Raw genomic sequence first — 17,889 nt, forward strand, 5'->3', positions numbered from 1 at the left:
CTGTGGAGTAGAGGTTTTAGCTCACAGAAACTGTTCCAATCCCAGAACCATTGATCCCTTTTCTTTTTAAGCCTGGGTCAGGGCATCCCAGTTAGGAGCAGGGAGCATGTGATTGGGAAGACTATTTGGGGTTAAAGGTTGAGTTACTTTGAGAGGTGGGGGCATCTGCTAGCAAGGGTGGGTATCTTGATGGAAATCAGAGGGAGTGAGACATGTTAATGAGGAAGGACAAGGTAGAGCAGTTTGTATGGGCAGAGATGGGGACAGAGAAGGTTGGAAACACCGGTGGTAGCATAGCAAGACCCCCAGTCCCATTTCAGGATCAACATTTGCTCTAACGGGTACAGATGCTGGTTTCCCAGGCACCTTCTTCTGCTCCTCTGCATGTCAGTCTTCTGGTATGGGAACAGGTGGACAGTTGTTATCTGGTGGTGTCCAGCTCTGGTCTCCATGACTCCTGGGCCACAGTAAAGTTGCTTATCTTGGATAAGTGCCACCACCACCTGGAGTGGGCATTCCCTGGTGCTCCTGCTGCCACCTGGAAGCCTTTGCAAGGCTCACCATTCTTGGGGATCCAACCCAAAAGAGCACTCAAGTTTACTTATTAACCCATACATTCTCAAGGCCTGATGAATCCACATCCAGTGGAAGGGCCATCCCTGGCAGAATTCTCTAGAATCTATGCCAACACCCATACACTCTGAGAAATCACTTCATCAAATGATTGACTTTCTTGATTTGACTAGAAATTTCACATATAACCAGATCCACAACAATTAAAGCAAAAATAGAAACAAAAAGGGCTGGGCGTGGGGATTGTAGTCTCTATTTCCTGTGTGGAGTGGCTGAGGAGGCTGCATTGGGGAGAACTGGGCAGAGCTGCCCAGAATAGCTGGGGAAAGACCTGAGTTTTGCCACTGTATGAGAATATTAAAGGGCAGAGAGAATGGGGCTTTGCTGGCAGCCCCCCACTAATGACTCAAAGATATTGAAAATCAATTTAAAGTTGCATTCGTCACTCATGCCGGGAACCCAGCTCTTCTGGATGAGCTATGTCCTTGTTGCTGGAAGGAACAAAGAGTTAGGGAGGATGGTGTGGAGCCTCAGGCTGTAGCCCCTCGTGGAGGGATCACCTCCTATGGAAATTTCGGATACACAGCTATTGGGGCAGAGTCTTGTGGGTTTCTTAAAATGACAATTAGAACCAACCTGCTGGGGGTCCAAGAGATTCGTCTTCTAAGGAAGTGACAGCGGAATTTTCTCAGGAACAAACCACAAGGCATCACAACATCAGAATGAGGGGATGTAGCTTTCACCTTCCCATCGAGACTTCTGAGTTTGCTGTGGCTCCATACCCTGGGACACTTAGATACTTTGTGGACCTCACCTCCCTGAGCATCCTTCTGCCCAGAGAACCTATCCTTCTGAGCACCCGTGCAAACTGTTGAACCAGAGGAATGCATCATCATCTCTCATTCTTGACTCTCTCTGCTTGTGCCTTGTGTGTGTGTAGGTACACATGAGTGCAGGTGCCTACAGAGGCCAGAATATTGGGGTCCCTAGAAGTTGGGATTCTATGTTATAAGCCAGTTGACATGAATGTTTACAGATTTAGATTTCCTTGAAAGAGCAGCAAGCTCTCTCTTCACTGGGCCCTCTCTCTAGCCTTCTATCATACTATTTTACTCATGGTGACTCTCTTAGACATGTGTGCATCGCTGTGACCAAAATGCTAGGAGAAACAACTACTGAGAGGACACATTAATTGGTCCATGGTTCCAGAGGACTGCAGTCCATCATTGTAAAAAGGCATGGCAGAGTGGCTGAGTCTGTGGCAGCAGGTATGTGTGGTGGTGGGCACTCAAGTCCTGGAAAACCAGGAAACAGGGAGGGTGGTCCCAACCAAGGGCAGGTGTGACTTATATCTTCCAGTCAGTTACCACCTCCTAAACACCTTTAAAATAGTGTCACAAGTTGAGTACCAAGATCTCAAAATATGAGGCTACGTGTGTGGGGGAGGGTAAGGGAGGCACATTTCAGATTCAAAGCCTCATGGTGATCAACTGGCTGTTTCTGGTTAGCCACAAACCTTCCTTCCATGGACTTCCTGCTCATGCATGTCTATATTCAACCCATGCCTGTCAGCTGTTCTACCTAAGACCGGGGTGAGCGCATGATTGAGACCTAGCTAATCAAACCTTTTGCCTTCTCGGCCACTGGTAACATGCCATTCTCCTGGCCAGACAGATAACACAAAGCAAGCAACACAAATCAAGCCACTGAGACTCAAATCTGATACTTATTTGGTAGCTCTTTGGCAAGTGTCATGCGCTTTCCTGCGCTTATGAGTAAACGCCAGTCTAGAGCGGATGCATGACACTGGAAGTTGTGCAAAGACAAGTCATGGGCAGATAAAAGGATCAGAGAGATGAAGGCGGATTTGGAGGTGTGGGGATGGGTGGGGATAGGGATGGGGGTGGGGGTAAAGGTGGGGATGGAGATGGGGGGTTTGGGGTGAGGATGGAGATGGGGTGGGGTGGAGTGGAGCAGGGATGGAGATGATGAGGATGGGGATGGGAGAGAGAGAGAGAGAGAGAGAGAGAGAGAGAGAGAGAGAGAGAGAGAGAGAGAGAGAGGGGACATATTACTGAATCCTGGTGATATCTAGAACACCTAGATCAGGCATTCGGAAGTGACCCCTGGGATGATCAGTTACCAAGCCAGACAGTCCCTCTTTTCCGCTGGATTCCTTTAACCGTAACCAGCATTTGCTCTCACTACCATAAAGGCACCACATTGGTTCTCACGGATGTGGAACACTATGCTTGGTCCTCGGGGCTTTCCTAAACCTGGGTGGAGCATGTCACGGTCTGCCTGTCCGAAGTGTAGTTGATTGATGGTGGGTTTGCCTGATGCTTCCCACCTCTGTGTCTTCTTCATGCCCCATGCGGTTGGCACGCCCTCGACATAGAAGGAGGGCTGGGTTTTCTTCCCGTACCACCAGGATTCCCCAGATAAAGGCGCACACAGTTAATGACAGGCTCCTAGCATGGTGGGAGCCGAGGCCAAAGCCACACTTCACTCTTGCTCGGGCTGATTAAGAATCAGATTGTCAGTCCCCTCAGGGATTCCAAGCACGCACTAGGCTTTGCGGTGTCACACAGATATGCGTGCATGTATATATTTGCCACCCTGTTATTTTCTTGCTGGGTCTCACTTTTCTTGAAATTCTTCCTCTGCCCCCTGAGATCTTGAGGTCCCATCTTTGCCCCGGGGACTGAGAATGTTCCCGCACACTGAATGAGTTCCGCATCGGTGTATTTTTAGTTGGCTTGTTTGCATCTCTTCTCTCCCCGCTCCTTGCCTGATTGACACCTACTGGGTGAGAGGCACAGTACCTGGGAGATGTTTGGCTCCTGTGAATGTCTGCACAGCCCTCCTCGGGTTGGTTTGAGCCCAGGAAAGAGCACAGAGATTTCCATCTCTTTTTAGCTCACCAGGATTCCGTTGCTTAAGTGGACTGCAGGGGCTAACCTGGGCTTGTTTGCCTTCTCTCTACAGTTGGCAGGAGAGGAAAACAGGTTTGGCTGTTCTTGGTAAAGTCCTGCTGAGTGGGAAGACGCTGCAGGCAGGGGAGGTGCTGCAGTGACCAGGTTCCAGCACAGCCCTTCTTTCTTGAAGTGCAGGGCCCTGGGCTGAAGGCAGGGGCTTGGGGAGAGCTACTTAGAGGCTAAGTGGGAATAATATTACACTTGTCAGAGATGGTGGTCAGAGAATGTTTAATAAGGGGTAGGTCATAGGATGTGGGGAACTTTAAAGAGGCCAATGAAGGGTATGAGACACTTCAGGATTTTTTTTTTTTTTTTTTTTTTGGTTCTTTTTTTTGAGCTGGGGACCCGAACCCAGGGCCTTGCACTTCCTAGGCAAGCGCCTACCACTGAGCCAAACCCCCAACCCCGACACTTCAGGATTTTAAAAGAAAGGAATTGTACTTCATGGCTTCTCTGAACAAGAAACAAGTTGTTTTCCACATCATAGACATTTATAGCTCAGAAGATGCCTCCAGTTGAGGGGATTCGTAAGAGGAACACGGTCAGTTCTTGCCTTGACTGGGGTGGTGTAGACCTGACCTCTGGTCCTCTAACCTTTGGTGTGCTGGACCAGGGAGGTTTGTAGAGGCAGACACTGAGCAAGCTTGAAGATAGTGGCTCATGAATTTTCAGTGCCACCCTTTGTCGGCAAACAGGGATCTCCGAGATTCAAGAGACAGTCATCTCTAGCGACTTCCAAGTAATGGGCAGGGGCTATGCAGGGGGAACCAGGGCAGGGGCTATGGAGGAGAAACCCTGGTAGGGGCTATGCAGAACCAGGGTAGGGGCTATGCAGGAGGCCATAGGCTGTATGAAGAGCCTTAGAAAGTGGAAAATGAGGAGCTACAAGGTTTCTTCCTGCTCACCTGGTCTCCAGGAGGAAGAGATATTGCAGTCGCGTTTATTAGAGAGAGACACTGACCTTGTATTGTTGCAATGCTTCTGGATTCCCAAGGGAAAAGTAGCAAGTGCTCATGCCCTTCCCAAACCACGGAGAATACCAAACATGGAAAGGAATAGCTAACTCCATTCCAGTTCCAGCATCCAGCGCTAACAGCATGGTGTGTGTCCTTCCTTCTGTTGGTCACTCAAGTATATTGAGATGTTCATAAAATATTCACAACACATTTTTTTTTCTTCAAAAATGGCATCGTATAATGCCTTACAATCAATTTTTTTCCAGTAAAAGGGGAATTGATATCTTTCTTGGTCAATCAATAAATAAAGCTCCAACTCATTCTTTTTAATTGCTTCTTAGTATTTTGTAGTATCTACACATATAGAGATCTTACTAGGGAAATCACATGACCCTTTCAGTCAACCAACACTGATGTCCTGGAGACCTCAATGCTATATGCCAGATCAGGCTCATGCCTTCCCAGCACACCTTGGTGACTTAAGACTGTATGACTTGGGCCTGGAACAGGGGTGTTCAGACTTAAGTGGTCTAAAAACCACAAGTGGATGTCTCAGGGTGGAGAAAAGCTTTAAGCAGGAGGGATGATTGGTACTAGACTTTGAAAGAAAGGAGAGTCCCTGTGTACTGTCTGGTTTTGTGTGTCAACTTGACACAAGCTGGAGTTATCACAGAGAAAGGAGCCTCGGTTGAGGAAATGCCTCCATGAGACCCAGCTGTAGGGCATTTTCTCAATTAGTGATCAAGGGGGAAGGACCATGGTGGGTGGTGCTGTCCCTGGGCTGGTAGTCTTGGGTTCTATAAGAGAGCAAGCTGAGCAAGCCAGGGGAAGCAAGCCAGTAAGTAACATCCCTCCATGGCCTCTGCATCAGCTCCTGCTTCCTGACCTGCTTGAGTTCCAGTCCTGACTTCCTTTGGTGATGAGCAGCAATGTGGAAGTGTAAGCTGAATAAACCCTTTCCTCCCCAACTTGCTTCTTTGTCATGATGCTTGTGCAGGAATAGAAACCCTGACGAAGACACCCTACTACAACATGACAACTTATGACGAAGTAGAGGCGGTGGTGGGCATGTTCAAGGTTGGACAGTAATTGTTTGGAAGCATCACCAATGTGACTCGAAGCTCTTGAAAGTCCCCCCTCCCAGTAGATTAATTATCCCTCTGGTCCCTAATTCTGACACAGTCTTGATTTGTGTGACAAACCCTCTTGTACTAAAAGCTCATATGTCAGTTCGAGTTTCGTCTGCGTCTGAGTGATCACAAGTTTACACCCAGACATGTCACATTTAATGAGCTTTGACGTATCATGCATTGGCTAGTGAATGCTGTGGGACCTGAAGGTCTGTGTCCTATCACAGGAGTGTCTCAGCAACATCACAGGGGCATCTCAGCATAGGCGACACTTAGGTCCCCCAGGGCGGGCCAGGAGGGGGAGAGCCCTATCCTCTCTATGATGAAGGCTGGATTTGCTCATCCTGGACCTTCTGTCTTTATCCTGGATTTTCTCATGCTATCCTTTCATAATGGCCTCCCCTACCTCTTTCCTCTCACTGTGCCATAATGCAAGGACACTGGCGTTTGCCTCTTCAATCATAACCTTTGCAGTATCATTTGGGGAGACTCTTCTTCATGCCTTCTTTTAAGTTCCCAGCACTTGATGGGGACATGGCCCTCTTAAGTCCTTGTCCGGGAGTCGGAGCTTTGATACCTCTGTCTTGGGCATTTATCTTTCCTACTGCTTCCTCTAGCTCTAGACTCTAACACTCCCAGTCTCTCACCTCCTCTCGCTGCTCACTGACTTTCCTCTTTTCCAAGGCTTTTGGGGACCATGAAAATGTACCACTTAGGTCAATGTGAAATTGTGCTTTCTGGACTCTTTCTTTCAGCCTTCAGGAATGACTACAAACTCTGACAAATAGTAAAAAGGACACAGAAGCAAATGCAATCACATTTAAATGCAAAAAAAAAAAAAATCCCAGTTCTGAGCCCCGTGGGGAGGCAGAGTCTCACCTTAAAGATGTGGTTCTTGAAATTGCATTTCCTCTCAGGGCACTATCCGAGCTGCTGAAATATCTCCTCTCATTACTGGGAAACCTATATAAAAGCTGGTAAAATTTTATTGCAGGCCTATTTCAGCTTTAGTTTAGGACACCCCTCCCCTACTTGTCAGCCCCGAGGAATGGATTTTATAGGCAGGTCACAGCAGCCATTTAGGCCCCCTGAGCAGAGAAAGCCTGAGAGAAGGACTTGTGGAACCCCCCACGTTCCCCTGTCTCATCTGCACCATGCTCACCCTGTCAGTGACCTCACTATTGTAACTATCTGGCTTTGTCCAGGGAACTGCATGAAGGCCATAGGACTCCCTGCATGGAGAAAGACAGAGGTCCTCAGAGTGAGGGCTGTTTCCCATGGTTCTCAATTGAGCGAGCTTTATGAAGAAGTCTCTGGAAAGAGTTAGAGAGACCTGGATGCACTGGAGGAGTGGAATTCTACAAGACCTAAAGTGGCCTCAAGTCCCTTAGATTCCCTGTGATGTACCCCAGCCTCCTTTAGTGACTTAGACCTTGGAGCTTGTAGGGAGTTAAGGAGTGGGAGATGAGGACAGCCTGGGCTCTGGTCTTCTCACGTGGGTGTCCTTGGCTGCGGCTCCATCTCCCTTCTCTCCAGTTCCCTCTGATTTGAACAGGAGTAATATTCCACTGGAGAGGTTTAAGCTGAGTAGCACAGGCAAATCCCCCAGTGTCAGTCCTGGCTGGAAACGGATGCCTAATTGACAAGGAGCGTCTCTTTGTTCCTGATTTATGGCGCCTCTGCTGCATCCTGCTCTCCCCCTCTCTCTCAGTCCTCCGTGGTCCACTCTCCCTAATTATTATGGAAATGCCTCTCTCTGCATTGAAATACTGTGTTACTTACAAGGTCAGCTCTAAAACTCCAAGTGTCCACACACCCCCTCCCCATTAACTTTTCATGGCTGTTTAACTTTTTTATTTAATCTAATTTTTTTGTTACTTTCTCTAAATCTTTGCCATATCCACCACTTGTTTATAGGGACTATGCCATTTGATCTCTCCTAAGTAATTATCCAGAATAAAGGCCAAAGCTGGGATTCAGGATAATGAAAACACCTGTTGTAACTCAATAGAAGTAGGTCATAGGCTGGGTTTTTAACAGTGAGGATTACCTAAATATAATCTTTCATAAAATGCTGTGCAGGGGACCTGCAAGGCTAAGGATCAGTAAACTACAGCCTGTAGGTCAGAGGCCTCACACCGTGTGCTTTTATTAATGAACCCTTGCTGTAGCCCAGTTGCACCTTCTGATTTGCAAGTCATCTATAGGTGCTTTTATGTGACAGTGAGAACTGAATAGATTGAACAGAAACCCTATGGCCTAAAGAGTTTTAAATATTTTCTCTGTGCCCCTTTACAGAGAACTCCAGCTCACCTCCAGGGAAGATAGATGATCTGATGATATGTTTCAAGGTCCTCCCTCAGTCCAACAGGTCAGAGGAGTTAGCCCTTTGCAATCTAGAAGAAAGACACCCCCCCCACACACACACCATACACACATACACCACACACACACACACACACACACACACACACACACACACACACACCGTGAGCAGCTCATTTACTGTGGAAATCCGTTATTATCCTGTGACATGTCAGTGCCTTTGATAGGCAATTTTGGTGCTATGGTAGAAAACTATGGTTCTTTTAATCGTTAGGTGTCATCTCATAGAGATGGCCTATTTTGGAGGCAACTCAAGAGGGAGTCTACATCAGGCGCAGGAGTAGCTGCTGTCCTTGGTCCTGAATGCAAACAGCCTGGTCCTGACAGGAAAGTAAGTACCTCCTCTCCCCCTCTCTTCCCCTCCCCTTCTCTCTCCTTCCCTCCCTCCCTCCCCTGCTCGTCCCCTCCCTTCCTCTCCGCTTTCCTCCCCCTCCCCTTCCCTCTCCTGCTCCTCCTCTCTCTTCCCCTCCCTTCCTCCCCTCTCCTCCCTTCCCTTCCTCCCCTTCCTCCTCTCCCCTCCTCTCTTCTCCTTTCTCCTCTGTTCTTTTCTCCCCATTCTTCCTTCCCCTTCTTTCATCCTTTCCCCTCCTTTCCTCTCTCTCATCTCCTGTGCTTTCCTCTTTCTGTCTTCTCCTTTTCTGCTCTTACTTCTCATCCCATCCTTTTCTATCTCCCATTCCTTTCTTTCCCTCCTTTTCTGCTCTGTTCTTCTTCCCTCCCCTATCCTTCCCTTTCTCTCCCCTCCTCTTTCTCCTGCTCTTCTCCCTTATCTTCCTTCCTCTTATTCATCTTCTTGTGCTGGGTGTCTATGATGGTTAAATTTTGTCAACTTTACAAATACTAGAGTCACACAGAAGAGGGAACCACAGCTAAGGAGTCTCCTCCATCACGATTACATCATAATTTTTTGGGAGGTCCACATTTCAGAGCTTTGTGTATTTAGGGCAGAACTGAAAGCAATCCCCAATTCTTCCTGTACACTATATGACCTTATCTACTCTGTGCGGTATTCTCTTAAGTAGTGATTTATATGGGAGGGCCCAACTGACTGCGGGTGATGTCACTCCTGCATAGATAGATGGCTCTGGGTCATATAAGCAAAATTTCTTTGTGGCCTTGCTTCAGTTTCTGCCTCCAGGTTCCTTCTTTGAACTTCTGTCCTGACTTCCATCAGTGATGGGTTGAGATCTGGGATCTATAGGATGAAAGAAACCTTCTCCTTCCAAAGTCATTTTTGTCTGAACAACAGAGGAAGAAACTAGGATAGTGTCAAATCTAGGCACGTGCTTCTTAGGCAATTGCTCTGTCGTGGAAGTTATGGCATGGCGCCAACCCCAGCCAGTAGCATTTTACTATTTGTTTGGCTCTTTTTTCATGACTCCAAAAGGTGTTTTTAGTGGATTATAGTGTAATTTGTAGGAGGTCCACATTTCAGAGCTTTGCGTATTTGGGGTAGAGCTTCCTGTGAACTTACCTACTCTGTTTCCAGTCATAGCCCCACTTTCAACCGTTCATGGAGGACACCTTGGGTTTCATTATGAGGACACCTTGGACAGATCTTCTCCTGACTGGGACTTTTTAAGTCCCTGTCAGGTCCCTTCACTACTGTCCTTCCTCATGTCTCCTCCTGAAGAGTCTGCCATCCAAATTCTTCTAATCAGTTCATTATTGCCGTTACTGGGCCAGGATGTCAAACCTGTGGTTTTCCCTCCTCGGCCTCCTGAGTGCTTGGGCTACAGGTTTTTACCACGATGCCCAGATTTTGCTCAGGTTCTTGCCATTGGTTCCATAGATGACAACTTGTCTCTTAGGTAATGCATACTTTGGGCCCCCAAGTATGCCACAGAGTGATAGGACAGGACAGTTTCTCTTCTTTCACAGTTGGTGGTCCTGGGGTTAAGTATGCCCTCTGTTGAAGAGAAATGTCATGGTCTTTAATACCCTGGAATGCTAAATTGTGACTGCTCATTTTAGTGGACATGTCATATATATATATGGGGGGGGGCGGTCAGAGGACAATTTCAGGAGTCAGCTCTCTCTCTCCACCTTATAGTTTCTGGTACTAAACTCTAGCTTGACAGCAAGTATCTTACCCTGCCAAGGGATGTTGCTGGCCATAGGGTCTTTTAGATATGCATTCTTTACCCCTTTCCCTCTCTGCCAAAGCAGCCGATGTATTTTTAGACTTTTTGATTTGCTCTTAGTGAAATGGTTGTGTGTTCTGTTTGGCCACATGCAGATGCTCAGATTTAGAAAGAGCCAATATGGGATGGTTTTGATGAATTGACAAGAAGTAGGTGGCTTCAAGTGTTGGGGAAATAGACCTGTAATTGTGCACTCATAGATATTTATTTAGCAAAATTAAATCTGGGGAAGGCATAGGAGGAGGACGGGAGACCCAGTGATTAGATCTAACAACCAGGCCTCAGCTTGTAGAAGTCGAAGATTAACCCAGAAAGAACATAAGCTGAGAGTGGGCTGGGGAGATCACACCTGATGTACAAGAACCAGAGCTCAGTCATCAGCATCCAGGTGACACATGCATGCATCATTACTGTTGGGAAGGGTCATTGTCGAGATAGCCTAGCTGAACCAGTGAGCTCCAGTGCCAGTCAGAGAATCTGTCTCAAAAGACAGGTGGATGGTTCCTGAGGTAGGGTACGCAAGGCTGCCCTGGGTATGCACAGGTATGACCTGATGGGTATGCATATACATTCATACATACATTCATACATACATACATACATACATACATTCATACATACATACATACATACATACACATACATATACATGCAAACCACATGTCGCACACAACACACACACATACACACATGCACACATATGCGTGTGCATACACACAGAGCTGAGAGGAGACATGAAGCCTATGACATAACAGACACAAGAATCCAGGTCTCCCCTGGGTGATTAGAGCTCCAACGTTAGTCTCCTGAGAGCTTATGTGTCTCAGGAAAGGAGAGAATATGACAATGGAACCATGATTAATCTTATGTGATCAATTGCCCCCTCCAAATATTGTGTTCTTTAAAATTATTTGAAAGTCACCGCAGCAAAGCATGCCTCAGTCAATTTTGGGGAGACTGAAAGCCTGAACGGGAAAACCAAGAAGTCAGTAAACAGTTGGAGTCTGTGTACAGACTATAGTCAGTGGTCCATTTAATCCCAGTGCCATTCCTGGGAGTCACATTTTAAGATCCTGATCTGAGAGACTGAGTCCCCTGGACTTAAAGACCTTGTCCAAGGGTACTTAGCCAGTGAGAAGATCTAGGGCACAAGTCTGACTGTAAAACTCATTCTTTCTCATTGCCCTATGCTCTTAGGTCATTCAGCCCTCTGCATGGACAGCCAACTGCCAGGTGCCGGATTACTCCAGATGTCAATCACTTCAGATGTCAATCACTCCAGATGTCAATCACTTCAGATGTCAATCACTTCAGATGTCAATCACTCCAGATGTCAATCACTGTCTTACTTCATCTTTTTTTTTTTTTAACTACCTATCATGTTTTCCAAGCCTGAAGAGAATCCACCAGGTTTTATTAATTTATTTTTATTTTTTAGGTCATATCACTTCAAGTTTGGATCGAAGCAATCCATTCTATTTCATCCCTTGGACCTTGTCTCTTCACCCTCTTCTCCCTCACAAGTCTCAAATCCCCTTGCTATGTAGAGAGTAGTAGACCATCTCTGATTTATAATAATTAAACTTACTTTTTATCTTAAATTTTATTTTTTGTGTATGTGTATGTATTCATTCCTATGTGCACACGTGTTTGATGAAGCACATGTCACTGATGAGGCTAAGCTGGCTTGTAGCTGTGAGCCCTGTGAACTACCTATCTCCACTTTCCCAGTGTTGGGATTACTTACTGCTGTGCAGAAACATGGGATCTCAGGGCTCCACGCTTATATAGCAAAAGCTTCATTTCACCGGAGATGCTTCCTCATGAGACCCTCAACTCTACAATGATGCAAAGGTAACAGGCCTCTGGGAAAACATGTACTTAGAATTCAGAGTTCGGTCCTTGCACAGGCTAGCACTATGCACTGCAGAACTCTTGCAGTCCTATGCAGCAGTGAGCCACACAGGTCCCAGTCAGCCATGTGAGTACCAGCACACTCTACAGTGTGCCATGGTGCTGAGGCCTGACATTTGATAAGCCACTACAGTGTATGCATTTGGAGTTTCAGTGGGTCTATCGGGATGCAAGCCCATGGAAGTCAAGGAGCACATCAGGAAAGTAGACGAGGCTAACAGAGGGTCCGGATAAGACCATGTTGGCCACAGAACTTACTCTTTTTCCTCCTCTCTCATCTTTCTGATTTTTTTTTGCCTGAACAGTCTTGCCTTGCACACAGAGAGAGATGGATGTTTAAGCGTGAAGGCAGCTGGTAGTTATTAGTCGCCCTTTGAGGGTGACTACTGGACTAGAACTATAGATCTGGTTCCCTCTTCTGCATGCTGCCTCCTCTTTGCAAATGAAGATAAACCATATTCACCAGGCTTGCCTCTCAGAGCTGTTAGGCAGATCTAGACAGGTGTTTCTGGAGGAACTATCAATGTTGGGGTAGAAAATTCTCAATTATGAGTGTCCCCCAATGACAAAGACAATTCTGCTTTCGTGAAAATCATGAGGGATGAGAAGAAGGAAGCAAGACACAGCTGGAATCATGTTGGTCACAGTGTCAAAGAAGACGTCAAGGCTGGAGACATCTATATAACCTGGCTTCACTGTTCCAGAGGCTCAGTGGAACGTCAAAATGGAGGAATCCTCACATGTTTGTGCATCTATCTTTTTTGAAATCTGCTATCAGCCATCTCCAAATATTACTTGTATGTGATCACTAAATTGAGGAACTCTAAGGAATCAGGCTCTAGTCATGATTCAGTTATGAGCTCATCTTAAACCGAAAGCCAAAGACATCCCTTTGCTAAGGCTCAATGCTATCTAGGATAAAAAGAGGGGGTGGGATCAGCTGGTCTCTGCTCAGGCTTGCTTTCTGCCAAGTGAAGCCCCTGTACCCAGGAGACGTTGCTTCAAAGGCTGCATCTGCTTCGCCTCTGGCGTGTCTACTGTGATTGTATGAGCTGTGTTCTGGCGTGTCTACTGTGATTGTATGAGCTGTGTTCTGGCGTGTCTACTGTGATTGTATGTGTTGTGTTCTGGCGTGTCTACTGTGATTGTGAGGTGTGTTCTGGCGTGTCTACTGTGATTGTATGAGCTGTGTTCTGGCGTGTCTACTGTGATTGTATGTGTTGTGTTCTGGTGTGTCTACTGTGATTGTATGTGTTGTGTTCTGGCGTGTCTACTGAGATTGTATGAGCCGTGTTCTGGTGTGTCTACTGTGATTGTATGAGCCGTGTTCTGGTGTGTCTACTGTGATTGTATGAGGTGTGTTCTGGCGTGTCTACTGTGATTGTATGTGTTGTGTTCTGGAGTGTCTACTGTGATTGTATGAGCCGTGTTCTGGTGTGTCTACTGTGATTGTATGAGGTGTGTTCTGGCGTGTCTACTGTGATTGTATGAGCTGTGTTCTGGCGTGTCTACTGTGATTGTATGTGTTGTGTTCTGGCGTGTCTACTGTTGTATGAGCCGTGTTCTGGTGTGTCTACTGTGATTGTATGAGGTGTGTTCTGGCGTGTCTACTGTGATTGTATGTGTTGTGTTCTGGCGTGTCTACTGTGATTGTATGAGCCGTGTTCTGGTGTGTCTACTGTGATTGTATGAGCCGTGTTCTGGTGTGTCTACTGTGATTGTATGAGGTGTGTTCTGGCGTGTCTACTGTGATTGTATGAGTTGTGTTCTGGCGTGTCTACTGTGATTGTATGAGCTGTGTTCTGGCGTGTCTACTGTGATTGTATGAGGTGTGTTCTGGTGTGTCTACTGTGATTGTATGAGCTGTGTTCTGGCGTGTCTACTGTGATTGTATGTGTTGTGTTCTGGCGTGTCTACTGTGATTGTAGTTGTGTTCTGTGTGATTGTATGAGCTGTGTTCTGGCGTGTCTACTGTGATTGTATGAGGTGTGTTCTGGCATGTCCACTGTGGTTGTATGAGCTGTGTTCTGGTGTGTCTACTGTGATTGTATGAGCTGTGTTCTGGCGTGTCCACTGTGATTGTATGTGTTGTGCTCAGGTTGGGGAGCTGCTGCAGTGGGGCTCTTGCCACTTCGCAGCAGTTATCTTTTCTGCATCTTGAGCATTGTTCTTTCCCCACCTTCTCTTCAGCCTTCTCACAGTTGGGGTAGGCCTTCCCACGGTAGAGAATCCTCTCTGGAAACAGCTTCAAAGACGAATCTAAAGGCACATTTTGCACAAGGCAGGATGAGATCCTGTGTCACATATGGTGACGGGAAGGGATAAATCCTTCACCCCAAGGGGCACTAAGCTTGCTGAGGAGAGAAGGTTAGTACTAGAAGCAACTGATCACATCCAGAACTTGAGTGAGAGAGAGCCAGAGAGAGCCAGAAAGAGTGAGAATCAGATGGGGGGAGGGGGAGAGAGAGAGAGGGGGAGAGAGAGAGAGAGAGAGAGAGAGAGAGAGAGAGAGAGAGAGAGAGAGAGAGAGAGAGAGAGAGACAGGCCTCTGGGTCTGACAGGAGAATGCGGCCGAGCACCAGGCCCCTGCCCTTTAAAGCACCCTCACGTTCCCATGAATTCTTTCACACAGTGTTCTGTTCTCTGCACTCCGGAGCATTGCCCTTGGGCTCAGTTTCTCGCTGGGCATCCTCATGTGGGTAGAAGTGGAGCTCGTTGCAAGCCTCCTTTGCCCACGCTTTAACAGCTCTTTTCCAAATGCACTGTGACAATAAGCTACCCAGGTACAGCTCCCAAGGCTTATGTGGGTCCTGAGGCTCTGCATCCCTCAGAGTCTCCCAGGAGGTGCTGATGCTCCTGGCCTGCAGACCTACTTTGCTTTGTAGTAGGATCTGAGGACTTGGATGCAGGCCAAGTCCTTTAAGTTAACTTGATTTATTAATGTGGTAATGGGGACATCACTTTCTCTCCGTGGTTCTCTTCTCCCATAAGTCAGATGGAGAATTTTTTTCCTGAGGCTTGACAAATCTGAAGGTCCCAGTCCCTCATGTCCTCTGTTGTGCCCGCTGACTACGATCGATCGTAGCATCCCTCCCCACAGACACAGCGCATGTTCTGTTGAGAATGATTTCTCCTCAGGGTGCCAGAGATAATCTAATTTTGGACCAATAGAATTCCTTGAGATGAAACTGTTACTGTGGGTAAGATGGGGCTTAAAATATTATGGGTTGGGGGCAGATGCAGTATCCCTGGTACTTTTCCCACTGGTGAGAAAAAAAAATACTCCAACAAAAGCAACTTGTGGTAGAAAGCATTTAGTCTGGCTTCCAGATCTAAGATATAGATGGTGGGAAAATTAAGGAGGACTGAGCTTGAAGCAGATGTGTCTTTCATCTCAGCCATAATCAGACAGTAGAGAGCACCGGATGCACGCTGCAGCCCGGGTTTTCTTTCTCCACTCCGTGGTCCCTGACACCAATCAGGGAACGCGCCGCCCAAAGTGGGTGGGCTTTCCTGCCCTCTTGGCATCCCCTCCTACAGGCATACCTAGAGGTCCATTTCCCAGGCAATTCTAGATTCTGTCAATTTGATCTTTAACATTGACCATCACACAGAGATCTCCCATTTGCTATGGCGATGAACGCATTTCTGTGTCCATGATGGAAACCCGAGAGAGAATGATGGAGTTGGATGAACGGCAGAGAGTGGGTGACGAGGGAATGACAAAGCCAATGGTTTGTGCCCCCTCCAGCACTCAGTAGTGACTAGAAGATTTAACAATGCTTGGGTCCGCCCCAGAATGTTCCATTTAATTGGCCTGGGAACTATGTTTTAAAATCTCCATGGTGAATTTAGTGTATACCCACGGTTAAGGACCAATCATTTAAGCCTCTTTGGATCGTCTTCTCATGTGGCACTAGATGCTTCATCCTCAATGCAGGCCTCAGAATGGTGATGTCCACCCTAGTGCCTAGGCTAGGGAGGATCTCTTCCTTCCCTCCCGAGAGTCTAGTCTGAGAGAAAGACATAGCCTTATTTACCTGTAAGCCTCAGTCTTAGACATTTGTTCCCTTTTATTTTCTTGCCTGACACACGTGTCTTTCCCGCCAACTCCCTGGCTTTCTTTGCTTGTAGAGTTCAAACCAAAGGATTGAATGCAGTTGACTCCTGCTATGGAATGGGGATTGGGGGCTGCCTGATACCCCCAGCCAATACTCTGGCCCTCTTGCATTAGAAGAGCCAGGCTGTTGTCCTTGATAACCCCAGTTTGTTGCTTTCTAGGGACCGGATGAAGAAAGTTGGCACATCCGACCTGTTGCGGGAGGTTGGTGATCTTTTAGAGGTGGGAAGCAAAGCGTGGTGCTCTTATGTGCTTTTGTGTAGAGGTCCCTCCCGGGGTGAGAGCTCGCATGGCTGTTGTTCAAGAGTAACCCACATGCCTGATGGAGCAGGCTGTATCTCTCCCCTCCTTGGAGAGAAGAACAAAAGATAAAGGGGTGGGGGTGGGGTCTGCTTCGGGCCACTTCAGTGTGTTTCTAATTATAGTGCCCACATTTGTAACCAAGACTCCGGCCTTCCAAGAAGGCTTGATTACGACATTCATAATTCATTGGCAGCCAGTCTATTACCGATTCAATGATTTCTGCAGCCAGAGAGAGAGATCTTGATCCTTTAAAAACTGATTTTTTCACATTAGAATAGCAAAAGCAATTAGTTTTATTTTTAGCTCAGTTAAGCAGGGGCTCTAATGAGGCTGAAAGGAGGATTTTTTTCCCCCTCTTGCCATCTTTCTTCCTCCCATTCTTTCTCTTGATGTACATTGGGAGGCTTCCTCGAGGAGGATGTTTGCTTCCTGCTGCCACCGGGCCTGAGTGCGATGCCTCAGGCTGCTCCAGGAGGAGGAGTCTGTGAGGGCGGAGGGTAAATTTGAGGACCCTGTGCTGAGCCTTGTGTTTCCCGAGGCCTAGACTCCTACTTCAACACTAACCGTGCAGGTGTGGGTGGAAGCGAACGCAGGGGGGAGCTTGGCAGCTTAGCTCCTCAACCCCACGTTACACCTGGAGTTTCTGGCATGAGGAGCTGAAAATAATAGCACACGATAGTTGGGATTTTCCTTCTCATGATGTGGGCTCTGCTTACCATTGCTCAGCTCTGTCTCCAACGCTCTATCTCTCCGACTCGGTCTCTGTCTCTTGCCGTCTGTCTCTCTGTCTCTTTCTCTCTCCAACACTCTTCTTCTGCTGCTGTTTAACCTCCGTTCTCACCCTGCCCAGAGCTCCGCTTTCTCAGCCGCTCCTCTTGGGCCAATAACTGTACATCCCAAGGGAACACTGGACCCACACTGGGTTGAGTTCCTGGTTAACCTGCTCAGGTTGACTGGCCATCACGTGTGTGAGAGGTCCGGGGAGGTTACCTGAAGGAGGGACACTGGGTTTAGTACTAATTACAGGGATGGGGAGACATGGATCCAGTCTGAAGGGTGAACCTCGTCTGCAGATGGCTAATACGGTACTCAATGCTCAGTCTCTAGTCTGGGGTTGTCAGACTTCCTGATATCCCTTAAGACAGCTGACAATCCAGATTTCAAAATATAAAGTGCCCTGATTTTCAGATGTTGCAACACATTTATAACTGTTAGAAAGCGGGTGTGGGGTGGTCGTGACAGCTAGACGTACAGCTCATTTGATAGAGTGTTCTCCCAGCACTTACGAAGGTCTGGCTTCAGTCTTCTGAGCCTAGTAAGCCACACCCGATGATGCTCACTTGAAATCATAGCGCTCAGGAGGTAGAGGTTAGGAGGACCAGAAGT

At 47.3% G+C, this 17,889-nt stretch overlaps 1 long non-coding RNA gene across 1 annotated transcript; it reads left to right on the forward strand.

Annotated features, from left to right (window-relative positions):
• The first annotated feature begins 1,724 nt into the window (after positions 1-1,724).
• Positions 1,725-11,763, forward strand: LOC116893819. Its single transcript, XR_004387007.1, has 3 exons — positions 1,725-1,841; positions 11,364-11,466; positions 11,605-11,763. It is a non-coding gene; the product is annotated as an uncharacterized LOC116893819 (long non-coding RNA).
• Positions 11,764-17,889: the final 6,126 nt, after the last annotated feature.

This window comes from Rattus rattus, chromosome 2 (genome assembly GCF_011064425.1).
Source record: "Rattus rattus isolate New Zealand chromosome 2, Rrattus_CSIRO_v1, whole genome shotgun sequence".
Taxonomy (NCBI): Eukaryota; Metazoa; Chordata; class Mammalia; order Rodentia; family Muridae; genus Rattus; species Rattus rattus.